This window comes from Acinonyx jubatus, chromosome A1, assembly GCF_027475565.1.
Source record: "Acinonyx jubatus isolate Ajub_Pintada_27869175 chromosome A1, VMU_Ajub_asm_v1.0, whole genome shotgun sequence".
In the NCBI taxonomy this organism is placed as follows: Eukaryota; Metazoa; Chordata; class Mammalia; order Carnivora; family Felidae; genus Acinonyx; species Acinonyx jubatus.
The window spans coordinates 10,036,732-10,064,433 of record NC_069380.1 but is presented as its reverse complement, the minus strand read 5'-3'; the positions used below and the strand labels follow the sequence as shown (position 1 = coordinate 10,064,433).

The 27,702-nt window shown below is 45.9% G+C and overlaps 1 long non-coding RNA gene across 1 annotated transcript; it reads right to left on the bottom strand.

The window, feature by feature from the left end:
- Positions 1-5,029: 5,029 nt before the first annotated feature.
- LOC128313769 (uncharacterized) lies at positions 5,030-8,899 on the bottom strand. The gene is made up of 2 exons (XR_008294828.1): positions 6,585-8,899; positions 5,030-5,338 (listed from the first exon to the last, which is right to left on the bottom strand). It is a non-coding gene; the product is annotated as an uncharacterized LOC128313769 (long non-coding RNA).
- Between the last annotated feature and the right edge of the window lie 18,803 nt (positions 8,900-27,702).

The following is a 27,702-nucleotide window of genomic DNA, read 5'->3' as shown; positions in this document are numbered from 1 at the left end:
GGCCATCAAGCATTGTTCTCATGGCTCACAGCACATCGGGTGAGAAGAAGAAGGGAGTAGGTGCTCTGTTGGGCACTGTGCTAAGGCCTTTATCTGCAGTGTGCCCTTCTGACTTCACCACACTGCCCGGAGGCACAACTACCATCTCTGTTTTGCACATGAGCCACCCGACCTCAAGACCGAACACATGACTTGGCCAGGTCCCCAGAGATAACTAAAAGGGCTGACTTCTGGATCCATCACCCTGTCCTGCCTTCTCCAGGGTCCCCAATCCATCCCAGGAGAAGCCCAGCTTCCTGAGCTGGGCTGATGGGCGTTGATATCTTGTTAGGGGACCAGGGGAGCAAGAGACAAGCATAGCCTGCTGAGCTGCACTCTCTTTGCCTGGACGAATGAGTTCCCTCAAGGTGTCATCTTTCTTTGCTCATCAAAGTGTCCTTCCTTGAAAGCAGTGACAACTCAGTCTTTCATTTTCAAGGAAACTGTGTGATGTCTTGGGTAAAAGGCAATGAATCACTACACACAACTCAATGAGGTGCCATGGTCATGTGGGCCCCTTAGTGCAGGGAAAGTCCCCAGGCCCTCATCATGAACTATGGGCAGAGGCCACCTTTGGCACAGGAATGGGGCTTCTGATAGGGATGAAGAAGGGCAGTCCAACAGCTGGGGCTCCGTGGCCTTCCGGGGGATGGCTCTGCCTTACACAAGAGGGAGGCCAGGCGGGTCTGGTTCTCTCTCCCTTGCTTTGTTCTATGAGAACCCACTTGGCCACAAGTTTGCTTTCCAACCACTTCTTCTAAACCCATCAACATTTTAGGGGTGCCTGGGTAGCTCAGTCGGTAAAGCGTCCGACTTCAGCTCAGGTCATGATCTCATGGCTTGTGAGTTCAAGCCCCGCGTCACGCTCTGTGCTGACAGCTCAGAGTCTGGAGCCTGCTTCAGATTCTGTGTCCCTCTCTCCCTCTGCCCCTCCCCTGCTTGTGCTCTGTCTCTCTCTCTCTCTCTCTCTCTCAAGAATAAATAAAACATTAAAAACATGTTTTTTAATCCATCAACTTTTCTCCCTATTTCTCAAAATACAAAAATGACTGGTAGAAGAGAACTGAAAGACATATTTTATTGAAATCGTTGAGCATCTAAAAGGCTTCTATCTCATAAGAAGAAGAAAAAGAAAGAGGGGGAAGCGAAAGGCAAAATAAAACCGGAGCCTCCTTTCATCCACTTAAATAAGAGTTTTCTGACTTGGTCACTCAACAAACATTTCTTGGGAACCTGCTATGTGCCTGCCGGTCACTGGGCAGGGGTCAGAGAGCACACAGCAGAGACGAAGGCACTGGTGCCACTTGAGAGTTACTTGGGACCTGTGCCCCAGCGACATGCGGGACCACCACATCCGAAGGATGGGGAAGCTTCCAGGGGACATTGGTTTTTGGGTACAGAGGAGAATCAGGGGAATCCACGAAGGTTAGGACCATGAAGAATGGTAGGATTTCAGTAGGAACCACCAACTGTGCAACACTGGGAATCTCGTCTCATTCACGCACAGGTCCTACATCCAACGAGTATGTGCAGTAGGTGCTCAAGAAACATGATGGGATGGGTGGTTGGGGAAGAGGGAAGCATTGGGAGCAGCGTGGTGGTGACGATGCCTGACCCAACTTGAGACGTCTCTAGCTATGTTGGTGGTTGGGAGGCCTGAGGCTTCAGGGGGGCTGAAGGCTGGAAAGGCAGAGGGGGGTTTGGATGCTCTCTTAAAGGTGTGGATATTTTTGGAGAGAGAATTGGCAACCATTAAAAAGCAGACTAACATGGTCCGAGTCGAGTTTCAGGAAAGTTAATCCAGTCACATTGAAGACACAGATTAATTCATAATTGCATGCCTCTAAGAATCATTTCACATCTCTAGACTTCCCTTTCCTTATTAGATGCAAGAAGGGCCCTCCTTCCTGGGCAGTACTGTGATGTGTGATGTGGTCACCACAGGCTGCATGGAAACCCTGACATTTACTGAAACTGATACTGACATTTACTGATTCAATACTGATTGAACACAACTGAACATAACTGCCCAAGGGGAGAGGAGGGAAGGCCCCGCTGACCAGGTGAGAGCGCCCCCTTGAGGCCCGCCTGGCTCTGGAGATGCTCTTACCAGTAGTCCAGTCTCAGAGGGACAGCTTCCAGGCCGCCGATGTGACAGTAAGGCTCCAGGTTGGAGAGTTCATAGAGCTGGATTTCACGGTTTCTGTTCAAAGATCAAGCACAGCTGGAGTAAACTTACACTCCTCACTTCACTTTTGTAAAACATATTTTATATTCCATGGATTCCACAAAACAGAGACCCCTGATCAGTAAAACACCTGTCATACCAAGCAACCCCTCTAGCTGAACCTGAGGCCTCCCTCTGCTATCCTACCGTTTGGGGGCATGTCTTCTGCCTGCTTCTAAACCGGCCTGGCCTGTCCTTGACCATCAGGAGGCTGGCACAGGCCAGTAGTTGGGGCATTACATCCCAGCTCACCACTCGGCCCCTTACCTGTAAAAATGGGGATCCTACCAGTTCCTGTCTTTCCGGAGAGTTAAATGGGAGGACGTGTGCGAAAGTGATTAGTCCAGGACTTGGGATTTCCTAAGGGCTCAAAATGTGGGCTGTTATTTACTGCATATAATAAAGATCTGCAAAGTGGAGGGCCAAGCCTCTTTCTGTAGACTAAGGGGTTAACTCGGTGCTCCCCTAATGTCCCACCTTTCCAGCCTGCACCCTTGACCCCTTCCTTCCTCTGTTAGCCTGTCTACTTTGGAGCTGACTGTGGGTGTTAGAAAAACAACTTACTGCTTTGACCTGTTGGCATGGAACAAACAGGGGTCACTCTCTAAATTCCAAAGCCTTGTCTTTCCCTCAGCGTGAAATGTCCTTTTTTCCACCTCCTTTTCACCTGCCCTGCAGCTCAGGTGGCTTCCTGCTGTCATAAGCCTTGCCTCATCTTCTGAATTGTCAGCTCAGAATCTCTAGTAGGTGACTGCAATCTCTGAACTGCTACGTGTGCAAAACACATGATAATTACATTATCAAGCATGGCTTTTAAAATCAAACTGGGACGGATGAAAGTATACACCCAGGTTTATTGCTTTTTAGTAGTTAATATTAATTATATGAATACATTTTAATATATTAACAAATATATTTTAATTATTAAATTTAATTGTATTTAGTAGCCTCGATGATCTGAGGTTGGATTAACTGTTCATTAAAATGGTTGAAGCCTAGGAAACCAGAGGCCTCTGGAAGAGATCAGGTGGAGAAGAGAGAACCTCCAGCTTGCGGGGAGTCAGGGGGAGTCCCAGTAGGCGGGGCTGTGGGAATTCCTTTCAAGCTCCACCCCTTCCCTCAGTCTTGCCCCCAGAGGCCTCGGTCTCTCTGCCCCGATCACATTTCCCATCCCCGACCCTGTACCCCTAACCCTCCTGCTGAACTTGCTTTTGTTTCCCCGTTGATTTGGAATTTTCCCAATTTCCTTCCCACCAAGCCACACCCCCTTTGCCCAGGCCATGACTGAGGTAACCAAGCAGCCCAGGGTGGTGCCCATTCATTTTCCTTACATTGCCATGAGCAAAACCTTCGGGATCTTCCTTCCCAGCCCCAGACCCATTCTTCTGAGGCTCTCCAGCAACGAGCATCATTTTTTACTGGGGATTTGACTTTTTTGAATCTGTCCAAAGCACTTTGGACTGAATTTTGGTGGATAATAAAATAGGAATATTATGTTGAATCTGAAATAAGATGTGCTAAAAGGTCACAAGACTGATATTATCCCCATCTGGCCCATACTTTCACTCTGGAAGTATTCCAAAAGAGGGCCTCTTGCCCGTGTTTGAGGCAATGACATCATTGCAATGGGCCAACCAAGGCCATAACTTTGCAAAGTAGCTTTGATTGATATTATGAGTGCCAGCATTTTTTAAAAAGGGCTTCAGGACTTTTAAATACCATAAATGTGTACGTGGCTGTGTAAACACACATGGAAATGGATGTCATACCACGACTGTTTCCTTCCAACTGAAGAGCTGCAGACACTCACCCAGTTGCTATGATCAGTTTGTTGTACTGTGGCATGCTGATGACATCTGTCACTCACCTGGGCTTCCGGCTGATGGACTTGTCCTAATGTGCGGAAGAGTGGAAATAAACAAAGATACGCCTTTTTAAATAGGACAATTTCATAAGACAGTAGGTGTGCTTAAAATTAAAGATTTTAGGGGCACCTGGGTGGCTCAGTTGGTTAAACGTCCGACTTCAGCTCAGGTCATGATCTCACAGTCCATGAGTTCGAGCCCCGCGTCGGGCTCTGTGCTGACAGCTCGGTGCCTGGAGCCTGCTTTGGATTCTGTGTCTCCCTCTCTTTCTGCCCCTCCCCTGCTCATGCTCTGTCTCTCTCTGTTTCAAAAATAAATAAAACTTTAAAAAAAAATGATAGTTTTTAAAAATTTGATGTTCTCCTTCAAGTAGAAAGAACTTACTACATAGATTCAAAGAGCCACCTTTATTCCCTCTCTCTAGGGCAGGCTTATTTCACAGCCTAATGGGTTTAAGATTGCAAGGAACTTCTAGTGTAGATGATAAGTTTCCAGAGGGCAAAGGTGAGTTTCTATACCCCCAGCACCCAGCAGAGAGCCTAGGCTATGTCGGAGACTCAACTATTTGTTGAATGAGATAACAATAATAATAAAGACTTTAAAGAGAGCATATATTCTGAAATAGGTCAGGCATTTTTATTCCTATCCTAAGTCTACTTCCCAGATGCTTTTTGCCTTCTGAATTTCTGATTCTGTGATTCAATAAGTTCTCTGAAGACAAACCCTAGGATAGCTAGCTACCTAAACTGAAATAATCATTTAACAGGAAAAAAAAAAAAAAAAAAAAAGAGAAGGAAAATTCTTTTCCATTTGTCATTCATTAAGACATACGACAAATTCCATGATGGAATCATGTGTAATTCATTACTCCATCTGATTTTAGAAGCAAAATGAAGCATTATCTTGTACTACATATAGAGATCATATTTTATTTGCATTCTATAGACTAGCAAAAGACAACGTGAATATATTACATTCAAGGACACAATTTCTGTAATCATGCCACTTGAAGAGCAGTTTAAAATAGCAAATAAAATCAAACTAGAGCACTCAGCATCCTTATCAAATGAAAATCACATACAGAAACTCTCTTTCTTCTTTTCAACTTCAGCAGCACAGCAGGCAGATGGAAGGAAACCTCTTTCTGTCGGGCCAAAGCATCCGCTTGCTCTGAATACTCGAGCTGCAGATATGTGCAGAAGCCATCCTGGAGGGTAAAAGGAGGTTCATTAAACATCTACTACCCTTCTTCCTTTCAAAAGTTCTCTTTACCATCAGGGTATGGATAATTCCTTTCTTGGACACGACCTAATTATTTGTAGAAACTGGTTCATTTGTATGCCAAAAACTCAAGAGTAATAATTGGGTGTGCCTGTTCAGCTGGGGCTGGAGGTCTGTCACCCAGCTTGGGCTCCCTTCCCCACCTCCAGTCTCTTTCTCTGTCTCTCTAAAGAAGATGGTGGTGGTGGTGATTGAAAGTATGCAATGTTCCACGCAAACTAGATCTTCCTCACAATTCTCATGATAACTGTATGAGATAGGTACCACTGTTCTTCCCATTTACACATTTGGAAACCCAAGCTTTGAAAAGCTACATAGCTTGCCTAAGATCAAACAACTGGTAAGTGGCTGGCCAGAGACTCGAGTCCTTACTGATCCCACTGCCCAGTTCCCACCCACCAGGATATATGCCTCATTTAGAATCTCAGCGGTATACCTAGGGGGAAGAACTATGGTCATAGGCACAGGGCGGGGGGGGGGGGGGGGGGGGGGGGACCTGTAGGGCCTGGGAACATCTCTTTTCTCTCCACTGCCCCCAAAGCCCCAAGGCGCTAGAGCTTTCTCTTCTCTGGAATCCTGATTTCCTATTCAAATCAGATGGCAATGTAAACACTTGTATTGATTTGGTTGGAGAATTGGCCCCAGGTCTGAATAGAGAAGTCATTTTAGAACTTAATTCATCCTGGAACAATAGAAGGGCACTGACAGACACAAAGGCAGAGAATGTTTAAAGCAGATGTCTCAGCTCCTTATTCTTATACAATCAAAATTAGGTAACATTAATAATAATGATGATGATGATATATGTTGAGAATTTACTTTGTGACTGTCCCTGTTCTAAACACTTGACATGTATTAACTGATCCAATTACGTCACAGAATTTCTTGCTCAGATGTTTCACTTTTGCTTTGGGGTAAGGTGACAAATGTATCCTTTATTCTCCGGTTTTAGGACACTCTTCTTGAAACTTGCCTTCGCTACTGAAATCCCCAGTTAAACTATTCCGAGTTTAACCTGACCTTATGAAATTTGAAAATTGTGAACAAGTATATCCTCTCAGATCAGTTTCAAGTAGATGAAGGCACTGAGGGACATATCATACTTGGCACCAACAGTTTTTGTGTTTTCCTTACTAATCTTCAATTTGACTATAAAGCATAACCCAACTTACCCATTCAGTTCTGCCCACTGATTCATAGTCTATTTTCATGAAAAGCTGTTCTATTTGTTCAATCCTCTGGAAAGGAAGGAAAAAAAACCCCGTTTATAGATGGCACAGGAGTAAACTCTTTACTAGGTTGTTGGGGGAGAGGATGAAGGAGAGGAAATCTTAATTTTTCCAATTTATAAATTTCATATTAAAATGCACCATACTCAAAGATCTCTGGAATGCCTGCTCCAAAACATGAATAGGGTGGTTAGTTGGAGTTCAGTGTGCTGACCCTAAAACTCTTTCCCCATGAGATACTGGGGCTCCTAGAACTTCTATCTTGGTATTCATGGCCTATGTGATCCCCTCCCCTTGAGCAGCTGGCTTGTAGCCAATAGAATACCTTAATGTAGAGGGTAATGTCATTTCTATGATTAGATTACATGAGAACCTAACTTGGGCCTTGCTCACAGGCTCTCTTCCTGGCTAGCTTTGATGAGGCCAGCTGCTCTGTTGTCAGCTGCCCTAATGAGAGGTCCACATGGCAAGGAACTGAGGGCAGCCTCTGGGCAACAGCCAGCAAGGAAATGAAGCCTGGCAACAACCATGTGTCCTCGGAAGTGGATCCTTCCCCAGTCAAGCTTTCAGATGAGACGCCGATCAGAGCTACCACCTTGATTGCAGCCTCATGAGACGCTCATGAGACGCCCTACCGCAGAGAACCCAGCTAAGTCATGACTAGATTCCTAACTCACAAAAAATGTGAGATAATAAATATGGATTGCTGGGGGCACCTGGGTGGCTCCATCAGTCAAATGTCCGACTCTCGACTTCAGCTTAGGGCATGATCTCACGGTTTGTGAGACTGAGCCCACAGCACAGAGCCTGCTTGGGATTCTCTCTCTCCCTTTCTCTCTGCCCTTTCTCCTCCCCACCCCCTCTTAAAATAAATAAATAAATAAATAAATAAATAAATAAATATTGTTTTAAACTTCTAGGCTTGTACTAATTTGTTATGTGGCTCAAAAGAACTGAGCTAATGGGTAAAATGTCAAGAAAGACCAATTTCAGTTCATAAAGGGGAAAAAGTTCCTAAGGTCAGAGCTCTCTAACCTTGAAATGGGCTGCCTTGTAAAGCACCGTGTTTTCTTTAGCTGAAGGTATTCAGGTATATGCTGACTCATGGCTTCTCAGAGAAGAAAATTTGAGCATGGAAGGGGTTATATACTCGGTAACCTCTAAAGTCATTTCAAACCCCAAGCTTCTGTAATTTCAGGAATGTATGCAGAAGGTAGCTTCAACAGAAATGGAAAGGTTATATGTCTATCTGGGGGAGTGAGATGCTACCTTTTCTCTTACAAGTCCCGGGTGTGTTTGCCTTTGTGTAGTAATGGCAGTAAAAGGGTAAAAATAAGATAATGCCTGGGTGTTCACGACACCAAGGCATTGCCCCTTGGTGAATCAACACTCCGTGCCAGTGTAGAGGTTGTGAGCAAAGACCCTGGCTGTGGAACTCAGTGCGGCCCCAGTTCCTTCTAAGTCATGCTCCAATGGAGACGTATCGTCCTCCTGGATGCGGCTGACAGTGCAGACTTCACCATGGCAACTAGACAATACCATGCACATAATATGGAACAAGTGTTTTTGAAATGGATATCCAAACAAACCAAAACACCCAGAGGGATGGACTCAAGAAGAGCCTAGGGCCAGAGATGGAACTGGAAACAGAAAAGCTCAGGATGGGAGAAATCGCTGCCTGGGCTCAGGCTGCCCACCTCGACCACCTTGTCACCACAAGGCAGAGTGGAGGAGAGCTGTGGGTACACCGGGGCATCTTGGAGCTCCAGACAAGGTGTATCCGGCAAGGGTCACGCATCATCGCAAGCCCTCGCAGGAGCTGGCCCTCAGGCAGGACGTGGGCCATCAGATGGTCTCTCTTCCAGTCCAGAGCTGGGGTGGGGATATGTCTATGCATATGGATTTTGCCCAAGGCTCTGCCTTCTCAGTGTGATGATGCGGGATTCTGACAGACACTTGCCTGCTTCCTCCACACGTTGACTCACTCATAGAAGAAACACAGGTTGAGCACCAGTGGTATACCAAGGGCGGTGCCAGATGCTGAGGCCTCCAAGAGCTGAAAGGTATGTTACCTTGCCCTCACAGCATTCGCTGTTTAGCGGGGTCACAAACAAGCAAATGAGGTGATGCAAAATGATTAGTTCTCTGCTCCAGGTAACCATAGACCGCTGTCAGGTTAAAAGAAGCACCTCTTAATTTCTAGGAAAGCTAGGACAGACCCCTTCAAGTGCACGGTGGCCACACCGCCTTCATGTCATCCATTCATTCAACAACATTTATTTGTCACCTGCACGTGTCATGCAGTCATGCACATGGTACTAGATTCTGAGGATATTAAAAAAAAAAATCATGGGGCGCCTGGGTGGCTCAGTCGGTTGGGCCTCCGACCAGCTCAGGTCATGATCTCGCGGTCCATGAGTTCGAGCCCCGCGTCGGGCTCTGTGCTGACAGCTCGGAGCGTGGAGCCTGTTTCCGATTCTGTGTCTCCCTCTCTCTCTGCCCCTCCCCCGTTCATGCTCTCTCTCTCTCTCTCTCTCTCTCTCTCTCTGTCTGAAAAATAAATAAACGTTAAAAAAAAATCAGGATTCAGAGAGTCATTTCTTAAGCAAAAAATAGGAAGAGAGCATTGTAGGCAAAGGGAACAGTGCGTGCAAAGATATAGAAATAAGAAAATAGGGTATCACCTCCTCTACTCCCCCAAAACCCAAAGGCTTGGTGGACGTTGGGACTAAGACTCCCGTTCCTACAGATGCCACCTACGTCTGAAATGCTCACCCTGTGCACTGTGCTCTCCCTACATGTTATTCTTCAGTGCCCTTGCCCTTTTCTGGCATTAAATTTTGACTAAGTCAACATTTCCTAGAAAGAGCCAAGGAGATACTTCCTGGTTTTTAGCAGGGACTAGACTATGAAACCCTAGAACAGTGGAGAGGACGTGGGGGTGTTAGCCATCCTTCCTTACTAAGAGAACGCACAACTTTTAACAGGATACATGCTTCCTCGGAAAAAAGATGACTTTTGCCTGCCTCCTTTGCAGCTACATATGACACGTGATTCATTTCTGATGGAAAAGTTAAAAACGTCACAGGCAGCTTCTGGGAACTGTCCTTAAAGGAAAGGAGTGCATCCTTTTTTGCCCCTTCTCTCTGCCTGCCGCCTGGAATGAGAGCATGTCCGCTGGAGTCTGAGCAGCCATCGTGAGCCATGAAGAGGAGCCCACGTGCGGAAGGTGGGAGAGCAGCAAAGCAGGACAGGCTCGCCCTGATGACTTCATGAAGCCCCTTGACTGCCTGACTTTTTACGTGAGAGAGAAAAGAATTTTTATCTTGCTTCCGTCTTGGTGGCTTAGCATTTTCTGTTACCCTGTAGGTGAACCTAATCTTAACCGATATATTGAGCATTAGTTTCAGACCAGAGTTTGAATCCCGAAGGCTTTCCTGAGTAGCTGAGGGGCTTCAGGTAACTTACTCAGATTCTCCAACCCTCTGTCTTTTCAGCTACAAAATAAGAATAGGAATGCTTTCCGACAAAGCTATTCTGCTGTTCAGAGACTAATGAAATGAAATATGTAAAGATTCTAAGACGGTATGGTCACACGGTCAAAAATCAATTAATTGTTTGATTAAATAAGAAAGACACACTTTCATGGCTCCTCGGTGATAGACTGGATAAAATTAACCTTAGTACAAATGGCCCCAAATAATCTGATCCTTGTCCTACATTTTGTTGCCCAGATTCCCCTAGAGGTATAACAGCAGTATGCTGGCTCTTGCCTATGTGCTTCTGGAAATGCTGTTCCCTCTTCTGGAAGACCTTGCCTGTCTGTCCCTCCTTTATGAAGCAATTCCCTTCATCCCTCAAAACTTAGCCCAAGGTTTGTCTCCTCCAGGCCCAACTACCTGGTCTGGATGATATGCCCCCACGGCCCCCATGCTGAATTAAAAAAAAAAAAATTTTTTTTAGTGTTTATTTATTTTTGAGAGAGAGAGAGAGACAGAGTGCGAACAGGGGAGGGGCAGAGAGAGAGGGAGACACAGAATCCGAAGCAGGCTCCAGGCTCTGAGCTGTCAGCACAGAGCCTGACACGGGGCTCAAGCCCACAAACTGTGAGATCATGACCCAAGCCGAAGTCAGATGCTTAACAGAGTGAACCACCAAGCACCCCTGAATTTTAGAGTGGCTCTGATCTCTCTGAAGGCGGAGACTATATCTTGACTGACTGTGTGCCACAGGGACTAAAACAAAGCCTTAGTAAATATTCACTAAGTAAATACTGGCCCACTAAATATATAGTGAATGATGAATGAGAGGATAAGGGAGGGAATGGCTGACTAGGTGACCAGGCATTCTTAGAATATAAGTAATTAGACTGCTTTGGTTAAAAAGAGCTGGAATGTTGGTAAATCACCCAATAATTTATCCATTTAAAACACTCTCTCCTCCAAACAGAAGTTCTTTGTATAGTATCGCACAAATAGAGGAGAGATTGTTTAAAAATAGGTTCCATTTAATGATCATTTCTCATTGTCGGAGAAATTTTAGACACACCTAAACTTCTACTGTAGCCATTAAAACTGTGGGCTTATACTTAGAAGGGGCATGTTTTTGCTCAAATTCCAGGGACAAGATCAAAGAGCTTTACCTTGAATTTGCTTTTATATATGATTTATGATGTAATCAGGAAACCTCAGTCACTAGAGCTTAAAGAGCCCCTTCTATCATAATATGATTATATATACATAATAATTACATAAATATAATTATCTATTGCTATGGACTGAATGTTTGTGTCCTGACCCCACCCCCAAATTCATATGTTGAAATCCTAAAGCCTGATGTGATGGTATTAGGAGGTGGGGCCTTTGGGAGGTGCTTAGGTCATGAGGAGGGAGCCTTTATGAATGATATTCGTGCTTTTATGAAAGAGACCCCACACTGCTCCCAAGTCCCTTCTGCCACATGAGGACATAAGGAGAAGTCTACAACCTGGAAGACAGCCCTCACCTGACACGGATCTCAGACTTCCAACCTCTAGAACTGTGGAGAATAAATGTTGGTTATTTGTAAGCCACCCAGGTCGTGGTAATTTGCTAAAGGAGCCTGAATGGCCATTCATTAAGATTTCATATTCTTTTTTTCTTTTTTTTCTTTTTGAGAGAGAGAGAGACGGAGAGGAGAGAGTGTGAGCAGGGGCAGGGAAGGGGAGAGAGAGAGGGAGACACAGAATCCGAAGCAGGCTCCAGGCTCCAAGCTGTTAGCACAGAGCCCGACTTGGGGCTGGAACCCAAGAACCGCGACATCATGACCTGAGCAGAAGTCAGACGCTCAACCGACTGAGCCACCCAGGCGCCGCAAGATTTCATATTCTGAGCTAACAACTGAGCTAACCAAGATGGCAGAGGGAATGTTTAAACTTTTTAATTCCAGCAGATTGGGGGTAGAATTGACGTCCACACTCTTTGGAAACAACAGATAGATCTTCCACCACTTAGGATTATCAGGGTAGGTCCTGATAATCCTACTGTAAATTGAAAATATTTTAAGTGGAAAATGCATTTAATATACCTAACCTATCAAACATCATAGCTTAGCCTAGCCTACCTTAAACGTGATCAGAGCACTTACATCAGCCTCCAGTTGGGCAAAATTATCTAACACAAAGTCTCCTTTATAATAAAGCATTGAATACTATACTGAGGGTTGTCTGGGTACAGAATGGTTGTCATTGTATTGTCAGCTTGACCCTCATGAACGCGTGGTTGACTAGGCACTGTGGCTGTGCCCAGCGTTGCAAGAGAGGATCAGACCACATCACTAGCTCTGGAAAAAAAATAAAAATTCAAAATATGGCTTCTACTGACTGTATATAACTTTCACATACATCTTAAAGTCAAACTATCATCTGTCGGGGACCGTCTACCGACATAATTAGTGATCCACCAAGAGCCTTTCCCTTCTTTTCAATAAAAATCTCTAAATACCTTGTTGGTCTAGTATTTTTTAAATAATTTAAAAATATTTTCCCCGGGGCCCCCCGGGTGGCTCAATCGGTTGAGCATCCGACTTCGGCTCAGGTCATGATCTTGCAGTTCATGAGTTCAAGCCCCGCGTCGGGCTCTGTGCCGACAGCTCAGAGCCTATGGAGCCTGCTTCAGATCCTGTCTCCCTCCCTCTGCCCCTTCCCCGCTCATGTTCTGTCTCTCTCTGTCTCTCAAAAAATGGATAAACGTCACAGAAAAATTTTTTTTTAATATTTTCCCCAATACACTGTTCCGTGAATCAGGTAGATACTAGCAGAAATCACAGTTTAGAGTTGAGAGCGATCTTACAGATGGAACATCAAGACTAATTGGTTCCTACAGGTGAAGTTTTAACTGTGACTTCAACGACCCAACATTTATAAAATGCATTTACTTTACTCTGTGACCTCATACTCTGCTTCATTATGCAATTGAAAGTTTCCATGTCCAGCATCTGTCTACCTCTCTTTTCATACTTCTTAGAAGGGAAAAAGAACAATTAGTGATGAACATAGTTGCATTTTTGTTTAGTCTAAGAGCAAGAACCCAAAGGATCGAATGTCTAATTAGACTTACCTAAACCTTGTCAACTTCTAACACTCTATCCCCCCTTGTTCATTTCTCTCATGCATTCGCAATTTGTTTCTAATTCCATTAAGAAATGACAACCAAGGAGAATTTCTTTTTCATTGTTATTTTATAGGAATTTAAAAAGATTAACCATGGAAGAGAGAAGCAAGTTACCCAATGAATATCTAGAAAGCTTACCTGGTCAAGTTTTACCTGAAAGAGTGCTTTTATGTTCTGTAGCCCTTCTAGAGTCATTAGATGTTCGATCTCATCAGAACAGAAAAAAAGTTAAAAACATATAATACTAATGGTAATGCCCATAAAATGCAACTTCTGGAAACCCATAATTTCTCCCTTTATGAGAAGCCAATGAGACAGCTAAGCCTCTGAATAACACTTAGGATAGCCCAACCCTCATTCTTCTAGCCTCTATTCCAATTCAACTGACCTCTTAGTTCCCAGTTCTGGGGGAAGATTGGCTGGATGGGGTTGGAAGGACGGAAGAAGTAGCGAGGCAGGAGGAGGAGAGGAGAGGACAGTTGAAGACCTGTCAGGACCTAGACGGAAATGGGGAAAGGGAGACTGGAAATGTTTTGCTACATCATATTACAGAGACTCTCTTTCCTGTCAGATGTCCTGTTCCGTAGTAGTCCTGTCCTGCTTTCTGCCACATCCTCTGGCCCCAGTTCCATCTCAACCCAGGCTGAACCAAGAGGAAGTCTTGGGAGAAGTGACCTGGGAACATTTTCTGAAGCTATGGCTAGAGGGCCCTTGGTACACTGGGTGTGAGGGAAACCAGCTGTCTCTTAGTCATCTGTCCTTAGGTCCATAAACAGACCACCAGAGGTTACCTCCCCTCACCCCCAGCCTCTGAGCTACCATCTCAACGATTAGGCTTTTATAAATGAAAATGTCTAAACTTCTGGCTTAGAATGAATGAATAAACTGTGCCCAGTGAGTAAAGCCAAGTTAAGCTCCCGTGTCCTTGCACCATGTCACGAGACTTGAGGAAGATACCAAAGGATGAAATTGGCTATTTCCCCAACAGAATCATCCTCTGAGATCACTACGTCCAGCCTCCAAGCTTCCAAGGTCGGTGGCCTTTACCATAAAACTCAGACCGACACCCAAGCTATTGAGAGACACATCATTTCATAAAATTGAAGTACCTTTCAAATTCTATCTTGAATGATCCCATAATTACTTTTTAATTTGCTTTCATCAAGGAACCAAATTGGAAACCCAGCTCCAGAAGGGAAAACACTCCACCCGAAGTTTCTAGTTAAAATTTCCCTGTAGAGCTTTTCTGGTAAGGCCTGAACTCAAAAGGTAGTATTAAAAAGCTGACTGGGGGAATCATCTCCATCGTATCAAAGATGATTCCATCCCACTGAGGGACCATTGCCCTTACCCAACAAAACCTATTATCACCGAATGAAAAATTTCTTGGACCAAACCTCTCTAGATCCAAAAAAAGCAGATGAGAGTTTACGAGGCTTACATACAACACATACAGAAAAAAGTACGTGAATCTGAGGTCTACCAAGATGGCACCTCTCAGAGCATATGACTTCTCATCCTGCACCCTAGATGTGAATTCCAGGGGGTAAAACAATTGTTTAAAGACTTTGAAAATTATTTCCCTTAAGATTGACAAATGATGGGGAAGACATGCTATCATTCCCATTGTTTTACATCGTATCTTTCTGTGTCTTTATGATTTTAAACATACAACATACTTTATGGGCCTATATGTTACATAAGACATGTATTCCTAAACTCACAAAGTGACTCTAGGTTTGTACAAGGCAATAAAAACATGTCGCATGTATGTTATCCTTCCTTCTGTCTTTTCACTGCCCCTGATACCTTTTCTTTCCTCTTAACTTCAAAACTTCCTGAAATTTTACGCTGTGCAATTATTTGTCCACTAACTCCCTGATTATGTGAAATTGGCCTTTGACCTTGCTCTATTTCCATTACTGAAAGAGAATAAACAAAAAAATTGCCCTACCTCCCAGGAGGGGGCTCCCCAATCCAGAAAGAGACTAACTCATCTTCTCTCAATAAATTTACTAGAAATGCTGCTGAAAGAGGAGTGTGAACGCCATCATAAATAGTAGTAATGAAGGGCACGAAATCTACAGCCGGTGTGATTATATGATTTATAAGGGGCTTTACAGGAATTTTCATTAAAGTATAAATGTAACCAAAAAGCCTCATTTTCTCCCCAGAGCCATCTCTCCATCCCCAGGAAATATCCTATCCGTCCCTGCTTCCTCCTACATTCATGACACTCCCACAGCCTTCCAATCTTCCAGGGTTCACTCTTTGTTATCCTAATCATTCTGTTCCATCCTGGCTACAAAAACAATTTTTCCTGCATCCCCTTCCCCCACCTTCCACCAAAAATAATAATAATAATAATAATAACAATAACAATAATAATAATGAAATGGATGAAAGGTAAGTATTTTTCAGGCTTGCAGTACAAAACGCTGTTAACTAAATTTCCACTGCACTTAAGAAAACAGTTCTTAAATCTCTCAGACCTCATCAAATTTTCATATGTCATGACGGAAATCGAAAACCCAATGATCATTAGCCAACTTCTTTTGAAAAGGCAGCAATATAAATCCGTTTTGGAGAAACACGGCTACAAAACAGAGCCATTATTGTGCTTTTCCTTGAAAATATAAATCAGGCCTTCACATAATTGCATGTTTTTTAAGGCAAATTTGGAACACAAAGCAGAGAAAACATATGTCCCTTCTGGGTACTCCTGTGCTTGGCAGAGCTTGAAAATTCGTAACTGCCATCGACAGCAAGTCACATTGTATCACTAAAAAGCTTGAATGACTTGTTTTCCTACAAATAAAAACAGGGAGAAAAGCCTGACTATTTTATTTCCAAACTATCATAGCTATAGTGACAACCATAAATAATTCAGTCTACAATTGTGGAGTCACATTTTAAAGATATTATCTATTGCCCGGCAATGCATTTTGCTTTACTCAAATGCAATTTCATAGAAAATTACCTGGATAATTCTCTAATATCCTATATTAGAGGGGAATTCATGGAGCTATGATTCTGCTTGTCCTTACACTGCAGTCTCCCCAAAGCAAGTGGTTTTTATGATTAGAGTGGTTTTCCCATAAGGATTCATTTGCCTGCTGGTTGCTCATTTGCATTGCAAATGAGCTCTCCTATTGTTACAACCCAACATCTCCGTGCTGCTCACTGTAAGAGTCTCCTCAGTCAGGATGGTTTAGGGGTAATTTCACATCTCCGACAAGGGAATTGACTAATTAATCGAATAAAGTATCCTTTTGAAAATCTGTTCCTTGAGCGGCTGTCTCTATAGCTTCAGAAAATAGATATGATCCTGTGCTCTTAAGATTCTCAAAGAGAAAATAACTCCAGAGGGTTTGGGGAGTTCTACGGGTTGAAATTTAGGAGATTCCGTGGCAGATCGTCCGGATGAAGAGGAAAAGAGGCAGGCTGCAGGGAGTTGTGCGACGAACCTACACGGTGAAAGCATCTGTGTGCCAAAAGATCATAGCATAACCTAGGGAAGAAGACGAAAAAAAAAGGGGGGGGGGGTATTCTGGGTGACTGTTCCGGGAACTCTCAAAGCCACCATCAGCCACGGCTCTAAGGCTCTAAAGAAAGATGGTCGTCTTAGCCATGTTCGGAGCAGGAAGATCAAAAGAGTAGCTTCAGTTTTGAAATAATGACTGCAGCCTAAGGCAACGCTGCCACACCCTCTAACCTTGATCGAGTGTATCGTGAGCTGGCCACTGGGCACTTTATCTGCATGTTTCCATCAACCTTCACAACTCTGTAAAGGAGATTATGTTCCCTATTTTAGATGTCAGGAAACAGGGGCGCCTGACCGTCTCGGTCAGGCAAGCGTCCGACGCTTGATTTCGGTTCAGGTCGTGATCTCACGGTTCCCGGGATCCAGCCCTGTGTCGGGCTCTGCGCTGACAGCACTGAGCCTGCTTGGGATTGTCTCTCTCCCCTCTCCCCTCTAAACAAACAAACAAACAAACACGCAAATAAATATAGGGAAACTGAGGCACAGAGAGGCCAGTGAACTTTCCCAGCTTCACACAATTCACACAACTAGTAACTGCTGGAACCAGGATCCCCACACAGGCTGTCTGTGCCGCTGACCAGGTCACTGATCGCCCAGCTCGATGTTTTGGTGCCCAGCCTCTGCCCGAGGTCCTGGGCCAGCTCCCAGGGGAACACAGACAGATGAATAGACTGTGGAGATGTATGGACTTCAAGACCTATACCGTTCATTATCACTCCCGTCCCTCCTCTGGACAGTCTAAAAATCAGAGTGGATTGTTTTAGCTCGGGCGACTGGTACCCTAAAGGTGGCCTTCAAATTCCCCTTTACTTGGAGGTATTCTTACTTTCTTATTTTGGTTATGGTCATATGTTGTGTGGTTAAAAGTGTGGTGACATTGGAAGAGGCAAATCCTCTCCTTTTCCTCAGCGAGTATTTAAGACTTCCCACCACAGGGAGATCTTATAGCTTGTGTAAGCTCTTAAGAGGATCCAAATTCGTTGCAAGGAGCAGCCCAAGCATTTCCCAGCTTGCTTCTCTAAATTAGTCTAAAATGAATACATTGCTGCTTTTCCAGCTGCTTGGGTAGATCCCATGGCCTCCTAGTGGTTTAAAGAGAGAAAGAGAGAGAAAGAGAGAGAGAGAGAGAGAGAGATGCTTCCTCCAGCCTCACCAAATAAGTAGGACACAGCTGACCTTGCATGTGTATTCTGATCAACAGTAGTGATCAAGTACTATGTCGAGGAGAATTCTGAGGCAATATTCACTCTTGGCAGAAAAAGGCCAGGGTGGATTTGCTCTGCCACGAGCACTGGAGGGACGAGTGAGTACAGGAACAACAGATCTGTACCACGAGCAAGGCAGCCAGGGAAAGAGCCAGAGAAAGACTGAGCTGGAAATGATCTTAGGACCCATATGGTCACCCCCCCTTCCTTTACCGTGGGGAAACTGAGGACCAAAGAAGATAAGTAACTTGCCCAAGGTCACAGTAAGATCACGTCTGGTTTCCTTCCACAACAGAAATGGGATGAAGCCTTCCCCTTGCTGGAACGGTTGACTGGAACTTTCCCCTTGAACCAAATGCAGAGTTAGAGGGACAAGGATGTTCCTGCGAAGGGAAGAGAGGCTCCTGTCCTACCTTCCAGAATTCTAGGCACCAGCTGTTGAAAGTCAAGATCAGAGAAGGGAAGACCAATAGCCTGGGGACAGAATCAATCAAAGCAAATCCAAGTTCATCGCTCATTGTTGTGGCAAACTGTGAAAATGGCCCTCGTCACCGGCCAGGTTACAATGTCTTCACACCTCGTTTCTGGATTTGGCGTGGAAACTTGCTGCTTTGGTCAATGGAAAATTAGAAAACGTGCCGCAAACAGAGGCGTAAAAAGTGTTTGCACAACTGGACGTGTCTTCTTGCTTATGCCATCAGCATAAGGACACGCCAGGTCTAGCCTGCTAGAAGATGAGGGACACTCATCTCAGATTGTCCCAGGAGTCCCGGCCACTCAGGTCTTAGATCAGCTGACAGCCTGCTGGTTTCCACACGTAAGCCAGCCAGGCGTGATGAGCGCAGCTGACTCTGCGGGCATGTGAGAAACCAGCAGGGAGTGTTGGATGCCACTGAGGTTTTGTGCTGTTTGCTAGGCAGGGTCACTGTGGCACTGGATAACTGCCACGCTGTCGCTCACCGATTGGCCGGGGTCCCACCACAGGCATGTATGCCTGAAATATCAGCCCTTGCAACGTTAGGTACTGTGAATGAACCACGACTTCAAAACTCTCTTTTATATCACAATCCTCGGTGAGAATCTGTTAAACATATACATGCATGCATGCTATAAATTACATATGTGTAAATACACATACATAAGCTCAGAAAACATTGTGAGCATGTGTATATATATATATATATATACTCATGCACACATATGATTTATAGCACGCATACATGTGTGTGTTTAACACGTTCTCAGGGAGGATTTTGATATAAAAGAAAGTTTGAAAGTCCTGATTTTGTGAAACGCTATTTCCCTTTAATATATTTGATGCACTCTCCTTCTTATTCTATTCTCTTTTATTTCCTTTTTTTTTTCTCCCCCTGAGTCGTGCTTATTATCATCCGCTAGGCCGATTTCATGACCCGCTGGCGGGCCGGGACCTGCGGTTTGAAGACCACAGCAGACCGTGTCACAGACTTTCTCACGTTAGCAAACGGGCCTCATTCGTTTTTGTGTTCTCGGTACCCTTGTCAGTCACGGGCACAAACAGTCACTCAACAAATATTTGTTGAATTCGGTTGAATTAAGAGAAGCTTATAGCCACCAAATTCCTCGGTTTGCATTTTTAATCCCTGCCTGCTGGATCTTCCCTTATCTCCCAAGACTTCAGAGTCACGACAATTACTCTTCCCCCAGCTCCGTTCCTAGACTCGACAGAAACCATTTCTGAGTCACTGTTCACACACAGCTCCATCCGGGCCAAGAATCTGGTGCCCTATCTGTCCACTCTCAGTGACAGACCAGCCGCAGAAGTGACAATCCCACTCTGAGTCTGCGCAGGTGGGTGTATGATGGTGGAGAGATAAAGGTAGGTACTGGATCACGTTAACCATTGCTTCCGTGCGTCGAGCATGCTGTCCAGCACAGAGTAGGTGCCCAAAAAATACCTATACAGTTGAACTTAGCTTACTTCAATCCTCTGGGTCTTGGTTTCTTTACAGAAAAGACAGGACGTTTGGTCCGGTTCTTCCCAGCCTTAAAAGCCAAGCTCTACGTGGTGCCAGCCAAATTTGAGTGTATGCACACGTGGGATGAGAAACTACCTACATACTGTGCTTTAACTGTGTCAAGAAGGACCCCACGTCCCCGACAGATGCTCTGCTCAGTGACCAATGTCAGAGTCCAGCTAGAGCTTTCTTCTTCACATTAAGGTACCCAGCCTCCCTAAAGCACAAAATCTTCTGCAAGGGTCAATTCAAGCTATTAGTCTGGCACACCCAAAAAAGAAAGAAACTTCTGGGTCTTGCCTTGGGAGGGCATTCAGAGAGGGAGGGGTATTCTATGAAGGAGCAGGTGGAACCGGAAGAAGGCTGGAGCCCTCGGGGATGGAATAAGTCTGGAGACGGTGATGATAGACTCGAACGAGCCCACAATGGGCTGGCTGTGCTGTCTGCTGTCTTTCCTCGGCTCCTTCCCCCTGGCCGTGGGCACAGAAGTTAGGGTAGAGCTGAAAAAGTCTTCCTCTCCTACATCCAAAGCCAGTACTCTATGAGCAACTCTGGCTCTTCCAGTTTCTAACACAAACTAAAAATAACTGCTGTGTGCCTGTTTTCCCACAGCTGACTTCAATATGTGCCACACAGGCCAGCCCTTTTGCTTTGAAGTGCCTTCAACCCACAGCCTCCTGCACCGCCTGGATTCCGCACCCTCCCACACCCGCCTCGTGCCAGGAGATTCAGATCCTGTCGCTATTCGGGACGGCAACAGGGAGCCCCCCGCCAGGCACAGCCCCGTCACCGTGTGGCCAGGGCAAGTGCAATTTGCAAAGGATCAGGCCCCAGGCTGGCCACAAGCAGCTAAAAACTCACCCTCAACTACAAAATGCCCCCCGTAGCTCGGCCATCCTCTGGCGATGGTGGAAGCTTCCTTCAATCGTGGGCGAGCGCACAAGAATCTAACGGGTAGAGCAAAGGCTCCCTACACAGAGCCACTGGTTTCAGACTTGTAGAGCCGCCACCCACTTTCCATCATGACGCAGCGCCCACTCAGAAAACAAAGGCTTCACCAAACACCACTTGCGCGTCTTCTGGAAGAACTCTGGTGTGAACGACCGTCCGTCTTTCCTTTAGATGCCAGTCATATTCCGGGAAATCCCTTTCCATTAGTTGATCTCACCCACAGTGTGCAGATCCCTTCCCCAGGAAAGCTCCTTTTGATAGATGGGTTGCGTGGGTCACAACGGCGAAAAGAACAAAACCCAGTTCTTCGCGCCCCATGATCCACTTCTAACCTCACTGTCCTGCAGTCATCGTGTATCGGCCCCTCCGGCCCTGTGTGCCTCAATCGCTTGTCTTGGCGTGTCCTGTTTCCTCCATGTGGATGGCCTCTACTGCACACGGTCTTGGGAAAACTCCTACTCATCCTTGGAGACCCGTCTCTAATGCCACGTCCTCCATGAAGCCTTTCTTGCCCCCTCCCCATCTCCTCATTAGGAGCATGTCTTTGATCTTCAAATCTTCCTCTCTTACCGAGCTCCTCCTCCGAAAAGCAGCCACGAATCCGTCATCCCCTGCCCAGCTTTTTGTCATTTCTCTGTTATTTACTTACTCTGTTTCTTTAAATAAACTTGTTTGTTTTACATGCTACCTTCTTTAGCCTCATCCTAAATAATGGTAATGAATGAAATCAAGGCTTTGATGTACTTGCTAGAGTTCTAGCACACATTTACCTGAATACTTCACTGTTACTAAAATTTTAAAAATCTCAGCCTACTACCATGTCCTGTGAGGAAAAGCCGTGCTAGTTGTATAAAGTCTCAAGAGACTATATTTTACTTAAGTTTGAGTTTTCTCTGGGGCTCCGTACACGGTATTGCCCCATAAATGTTTGCTGAATTGAAATCAAATAAAATGGATTAATTGGAACGTATTCACTCCCTTGACACGTTAGCATGAATCCGATTTATGTGAGGAGGCAATTGTGACCTTGAAAAGCAAAGAATGATACTGGAAAGCAGCCGGCCGTGTAAAAAAAAAGTTGCAAGACATGGAAAGGAGGGAGAGCAAGAAGCATGGCGAAGCTGGCCATGGGTTAGACGGAAGGGTCTGGGAGGTGCGTGCATTAGGGGAGAGGTGGTTAAGGAGCAGCAAGGACAGGGAGGACCTTATGCGGGAGGACACCACAGCGCACCCAGTAGGATCTCTGGCTTTAAACTGGGTTATCGGCCCTGGACCCTAGGGGATTCCAGCCAAGCCCCAGAGCTCTGCCCAAGAGACTGCATAGCCCAGGACGTTGTGGTCCCGCTCCCTGCCCCCTTACCTTTTCCGCCCTCAGGCTCCAAGCCAGGCCTGCGGGGTGCAGAGGCGTCCTCCCCTGAGCCAGACCCTCCATCCCGATGGAGTGGCTGCACATCCTCTGCCTGGCAAAGCAGGCCCGAAGCAGCCAGGCCGGGGGGGGTTGGCCCTCTGCAGCGCCTACTCCCCTGCAGGCTGAGGTCCAGTGGGGCAAGTCTGGGTTCTGAGCGTTACCGGCTCCCCCAGGATGGCTGCGGCATCCAGAATGCTGTCCAGACCCCAGCCCGGAACATGGTCACGTTAGGGGTCTCAGTTAGAAGACCGGGTCCCACTCCACCACCATTGCCCTCGAGCCCACATGCAACTCCCTTGGGAGCAGACTAAGCAGCCGCCTTCTCAGAAGTGGCACCAGAAGTAGGAAAGGACTTTGGGGTCGGGGTGTGTGGGAGCAGGATCTCTGCCTTCACTGACCAAGACGAAAGACAGCAAGCTGAGCTCTTCCCGCCCTGCTTTAAGGAAAAAAAAGGATAAAGGAAGAAAAAGACACCCCAATATAAGCCTAGAACTACTAATTTCTCAAATATTTTTCAGTTCTGGACAGACAATGTAACAAGTAAGCAGGAAACTATTAAGACAAAATCCATAGAAGTTAAGGATTGTAATTAAATAAGGGCTACACCAAAGTGAATCTGTCATAATTTTTATTGTAGTGCATGGTAATTAGATATAAGTGACAAGTTGTTTAAGCAATAATCCTAATTACTATTAATTTTACAAGACTGTTATGGGGGCTGCTCGGGAAAATCCCCAAAGGTGCCCGAGATTGCTGCTTTTTCGATGTAAGTATTTCCGTCTTAAAGAAACAGAGGCAATAATAGATCCTAGACTTTTTTCATAGGTACGTGCCCTTTTGTATTTGTGCTCAGAGAGAGTAACACTTGCTAGTCCCTCGCCTAAATTTCTTGCTCACTGGGATTTTTTTGAAATATAGAGACTCAGAAGAAACTCATCTCTTTGGCTGCCAAGTCAGGCAAAAGAAGTTTGTAATCTCATTTCATGTTATCGGGCTCATAATCTGGGCTCTCGGGAAAGGAACAAACAGGTAGACCGGTTATGCCGCTCAGAGGCTCAGCTGTAAGCTATAGGGTAGACTGTGGGTCCTCCTGAAGGTTCAGGATTATCGAGTGATTAAGAGGGCATCTTTCAGAGCATCCTGGATATTATTACTCGAATGCTGGATGTAGAAACTGAATCTACAGAGCCTGGGAAAACCTCTGAGTAGAGGCTCTTACTCTTGGTGCCCTGGAATTTTATTTCATGTGACCAAAAGGACATAGAGTCTGTCCTGGAACAAAACCTCCCTGCCAATGGTGGGTCTTACACCACAAACAGCCAAACCAGGCTTTTCCCGGATATGAGGAGGGGAGGGGAAAGACAGCCAGAGGCGAACTGAGTTGAGTAGGATTTGGATGAGTAGTGGAGGGGAGAAGGAGTAGGGATGCTATGGGAACATGGGCATTTAAATGAAGTACCTTGGATAACTGAAGTGAGGGCACTGGACCTCTGCAGGAAGAGGCCAAAGGGAAGAGAGTAGGCCAGGATATGGAAACATTGCAGAAGTACAATCCTTTTTTTTTTTTAAAGGATGGTAGCGTTTAGAGATACAGCTACTTGGCTTACGAAGCTTAATTTCCCCAACTGTGAAATGATCATAATCCTAGTACCTAACCCCCAGGGTAAAAAGTAAACGTGAGATGGAAAAGTGTATGTCAAGTATTTAGAGCAGTGCAAGACGTAGAGTTGGTGCTCTGCTCATATTAGCTATTGTTATTATTGTGTTATTATTGTTATTAAGGCTTGTCCTGCCCCCTCCTATCCTACATGAGATGGACCAAGGGCCCCCGACCCTCTTGCCCACGGCTGGTTGGATGAGGTAGAAAAGATTTCCAGCAGCCCATCAGTATCCAGGAATGGGCTAAGGAATCTCTAGGTTCCATTTGGGTTCTAAACATTATTGTTAATCTACTTATTATCCAGCTTAGCAGAATCTATACTCCCCAAACCTGCAGCTCGTCTACCAGCTCCTGAGTTCTGGAAGCAGTGACCCTTCAGAATGAGGGTGGGTGTGGGTGGCACAGCGTCGCTGAAACTCTGTTCATTTCTTCATTCATTCTCTTACCGAGACCAGCATTTGTTGAGCGCATGACCTATACCGGACATTGTGTCAGATCTTGGCGCTATAAAGACAAAAGAGATTACAGACAGGTGAGCCAATGATTTTAACACTGCAATAAATGCCATGTTGCGGGGGAGCACTATAACAACAGAGAGGAAGCACTTAACTCTGGCTGGACGGGTCCCGGTGGGGAGGTGCTTCCCAAAGGAGAAGCCATTGGAGAGAGAAGTATTCGTTCCAGGAAGACCAGAAGGGCAGTGCCTTCCAGGAAGAGCCAGAGCAAGTAGACCAGTGCAGAGGCCAGAGCGAGCTGGATGCTGGATGTCGTCAGGGAGCTCCACGCAGTTGAGCAGGGAGATGAAAGACACAAGGGCAAAAAAATTAGTGGGGGTCAGATCCTGAAGGAGCATGTATGTCACACTAAGGAGGTTTCATCCTCAAACAACGGAGAGCCAATGCCAGCAAGATATTTTCGAAAGACCCTTCTCTCTGTAGCAAGAGGAAAGATTAGAAGGGACCGAACGTGTTTGCAGGAGTCCACGGAAAACTGTAGAGGGCCTGAACCACAGCAGTAGCGGGAGTGGAGATGATGGTAGATGTCTGAAGTAACAGACTTCCGTGACTTTGTTGTGGGGCAGGCGAAGGATGGCTCCGGGTTTTGGACGAGATACATGGGGAGAGGCTATTAGAAAACCATGGCGAAAGGAAAAAGACGTGCCACTCAAGATCATACTGAATCAAAGCTCCTGTTGAAATAGCCAAGAAGAGAGATCTACCAGACGATCAGAAGTAGAGGTCTGGAGCGCTGGAGACCCGCCTGGGACACCGCCCCACGGTGGTCACTGCAGCGTGAGTGGAGGCAGGGAAGGCTGTGTGGAGACTGTCTTGTTCTCACTCAGAAACGTCAGCGTCACTGTTGATCGCGTGCCCAGGGAGCCAAGCACCTAATGGTGATGCTCAAGGTCGGCAATTCAGAGGAGCTAATGCACACACGTTAATAAAAAAGGATCAGGTTTGGGGGACAGATCTTGGGCGATTGGAAGCCTGAAGACTTGAGCACAAGGGAGAGAAGAGCCAGGGGCAAAGCCTGGAGCCAGAGACATTGGTGCATGCCCTTGCATGAAGTTTGGGAGGTGGAGGTGGGGGTTCCACTGTTCCCAGAATCCCGGGCAGCCTTCACTTCCCGGGCTGCAGGGTCTCTCCTTTTGGAGAGATGGCTTCCATCCTTATGGCTCCTGGGTCCCAGCATGCCGAGAGCTGTTCTAGTCTCATTTCCCTGGGATGGCCCCACCGTTGAACCAGCTGCCCGGTCCCCGAGTCTGAGACCTTTTTAATTCTTCCTTCTCCTCACTTTCCTGGGAGCAGAACCACCGTTTGAATAGCTGCCCAAACGCGGGAGGGTAGTCATCTTGTGCCCCCTTTCTGGCCATGTGTCCTCTTGACCGACCCACCAAGTCATTCAATCCTGTTATTCTCTGTTCCCATCCCCCCCAACCTGGTGGTTTCTGGGTCTCCCTGACTTTTGAAGCTCCCATCCCTGATTCTTCTCGAGCCCAGATCCACTTGCCTGCAGACCCTTTCCTCACGCCACCCTCTGCTCGAAGCTCCCCACTGCCCTACGGAACTGCCCACCTGTCACTCTCTGGTTTTCTGCCCACGGGCAAATTATGTAACTTCCGTGACCTTAATTTTCTTGTCTGTCTTTCTCGGATCAGCTGGTGTCCCAAGGACTTTTTGTGACTTCTCTGCTGCATTTTAAAGATTCCCATCACCTCAGACCTGTTAGGATGTCTTATTATAAAGAGATGAGATGACAAATGTGGACAAGGATGCGAAGAAAAGGGACCCTCGTGCCCCACTGGTGGGAATATAAACAGACACAACCACTATGGAAAACGGTATGGAGGTTCCTCAAGAGATTAAAAATAAAAATATCGTATGATCCAGCAATCCCACTTCTGGATGTTTCTCCAAAAGAAAAAAGAAACAAAAAAGGAAATCCTGTCTTTTGCAATAACACAGATGAACCTGGAGAGCATCATGCTACGTGAAATAAGCCAGACAGAGAAAGACAAATACTGCCTGGTACCAATTAAATGTGGAATCTAAAAAAAAAAAAGTCAAACTCGTAGAAATAGAGGAGACAGCAGTGGTTGTCAGGAGATGGAGGTGGGGAAAACAGGGAGAGTTTGGTAAAAGGATACAAACTTTCAGTTATAAGGTCTGAGGCTCTAAGGTATAACCGTGGTGACGACAGTTGATGACATTGTATTGTATAATTGAAATTTGTTGAGAGAGTAGAACCTAAATGTTCTCACTTAAAGAAAGGTAGGGAGGGAAGAAAAGAATCTCCTGATGGGTTTCCACACCAACTCACATAAACCCTCTGGCTTACAGGTCTCCCCCCCAGCCGCGGGATGCACAGGACTCGTCTCCTCAAAGACCTTCTGCTCACGTGGTTTGCACCTGAGGCACCTCTTCAGTGTCGCAGGTGTATAAACTGAGGTAGAACAAGTCCAGGCATGCTGCTGTCCAGTGGTGGGGGTGGGATACAGCCCAGGTCTCTCTGTCAGCTTTTCTTTGATTCTGACCAAGATTAGGGCCAGTGATGGGGGACAAGTCATGTCATAACATCACAAAACACCACCTAATTCTAAATGTTTTCATGATTTTTGTGAATATCAGTGGCTCTCTCACCGGGAACATCCCCTAATTGGGAACACCCAATACGCGTGCAGAAGCCCTGATCCCCCGGTGTGCTAGTACTTGGAGACTGGACCCTTGGGAGGTAACAAGGTCATGAGGGTAGAACCTCGGTGAGTGGATTCGTGCTCTTATAAAAAGAAACACAAGAGGGATGATCAGTTTTTCCGTGATGTGAGTACCCGGGAAGTTGACTGTTTATAAACCGGGAAGAGATGCCTCAGCAAGAATCCCACGGTGCCCACCATGCCAGCACCCTGATGCTTGGGCTTCCAGCTTCCAGAAGCACGAGAAATCCATATATGCTGTTTAAGCCACCCGGTCTGTGGTATTCCGTTGTGGCTGCCCGAGCTAACTCAGACCCCTTTGGCAGTGAATTTCGGTTTGTATTGACATTTTAAAAATTATTTTGAGAAGGGGAGAGAGAGCATGAGTGGGGGAGAAGGGCAGAAGGAGAGAGAGACTCTTAAGCAGGCTCTACGCTTAGCATGGAGCCTGGC